Here is a 1947-nt window from a genome sequence, read left to right as displayed (position 1 = left end):
ATTTATTATTATTATTATTATATTAATATTTTATTAATAGTATTATTATTATTTTTTATTATTTTTATTAATAATAATAATAATATTTTTTTATTAATATTATTATTATGGATCTTCTTCCATGCGAACAACCAAATACAGTAATCTAATATTCCTGAGAATTTGAAAAAGATTCCTGTATGGAACCAAACACAGTAATGTATTATTCCTAGGAATCATATTACCCTCCATCACTTTCCTGAGAATATGATTCCTACTGATTCCCGCATACCAAACGCCCCCTAGGATGCGAGCAAACAACAAATCACTCAGCCTCTGTTTGTTTCACTGATTTAGTTAAGTTCAACAGTTCGAATGGTGAGCACATTTTAAACTCGTGTTTGGTAAGCATACAGTTCGAATTGTATTCCCGTTTAAATTGAGTTAAATTGTCCAACTTAAAATTTAATTCCACCCTTAAGTTCAAACGTTCAAATCATTTTTAAATAGTAAAAATGTGTTTACTCTCTCTGCTTTTCACACCTACCAAATACAAATTTAAATTTTATTCCATGTTCAAATTAAAAATTTAATTGCACATCCAAACACCAATTCGAATTACAATTTAAACTACATCGTTTGAATTTTTATGTTCAAATAAAAAAAGTTCAAACCAACAAACGGTTCAGTGTTATTAGTGGTGTAAAAAAATTTCACATAAAACAATAATGCATAGTTGGGAAATTTAAACTAAAGAATTTAACATATATAACTTGCTTTGTTACAGGGAAAAGTGTAAGGAGGGAGACAAGTGAGCGGATTAGAGGAAGGATTTTGAGATTAGACTCTAGATTTTGGAACCCAATACATAAACTCGTACTGCAAAAGACACCCGAGGTTGAATCATGATAAAATTGAAGTTAAAATGTACTAATTTTATATTTTTCCTTAATATTAATAGTTCTTTCGTGGAAAGGAAAAAAAAAGAATATGAATGTGACAATTTTCCTGTTTTAAATGAGAAATTAACGAGTTCATTTTGACCAAAATAAGTCACCATCATATTCCTCTCTCAGTTTCCACCAGAAGAAAGAAAAAAAGGGAACCAAACTTGTCAACATATTGTTGGCGCCAAATAAAACACCACACTGGAGCATTATGTAGAGTCTACAATAGTGGAAACGAACTTAAATCACTAGTATGGTCACGAAACATGTGTAAATGAACTAATAATCCACAGCTTTACACAACTAACGAAACAGTAGAGACGTTTGGTTCATGAATTAGAATCATAAGATTATAACTATTTTTTATTTACGTGTATTTTTGTGAGAAAAAACACTGTAACAAACTATGAACCATAATTTGAATCGGGGTACGAATCCCCCAACCAAACAACTCCTAAATAGAAATCACCAATTGCCCTAAAAAAATACTAGTCACCAGTGAAATATCCAAGAATTTCATGTACCAAGATGAAATGAATTAGAGATTCTAAAATTTCTATGCACTTGACATAAGTGGAGAGAAAAAAAAAATACTGTCAACGAAAGGTTTTAGACTAAAATATTTCTAAATTCAAACTAGTCCAAGTCTTGCCATCTCCTTCTAAATTTCTCATTTAGATTATCTTTCCAATACATGTTCAAGTTTAGGGCCCGTTCACTTCACTAACTCAAATTTTATGATTCGAGTTAAAAAACTAGATTCGAGTTTCAAAAAAGTTGAGTGTAATTTGAAATTTGGAGTTTAGTGTTTAGGTGTTGACTATTTAACTTTTGAAACTTGAGTTTTGTGTTCACTTGCACAAATGCCAAACTCTAATTAATTTCAACATTGGCATGCATTTCTGTTATGTAAAAAACGTGAACATGGTGCATTTCCCACATTGGCATGCATTTCTGTTCTTCATAAGAATATATATATATATATATATATATATATATATATATATATAACATATATATA

The sequence above is a fragment of the Morus notabilis genome, unplaced genomic scaffold (assembly GCF_000414095.1).
Source record: "Morus notabilis unplaced genomic scaffold, ASM41409v2 Scaffold1008, whole genome shotgun sequence".
Classification (NCBI taxonomy): domain Eukaryota; kingdom Viridiplantae; phylum Streptophyta; class Magnoliopsida; order Rosales; family Moraceae; genus Morus; species Morus notabilis.
Note: the sequence above shows the minus strand (reverse complement) of the source record.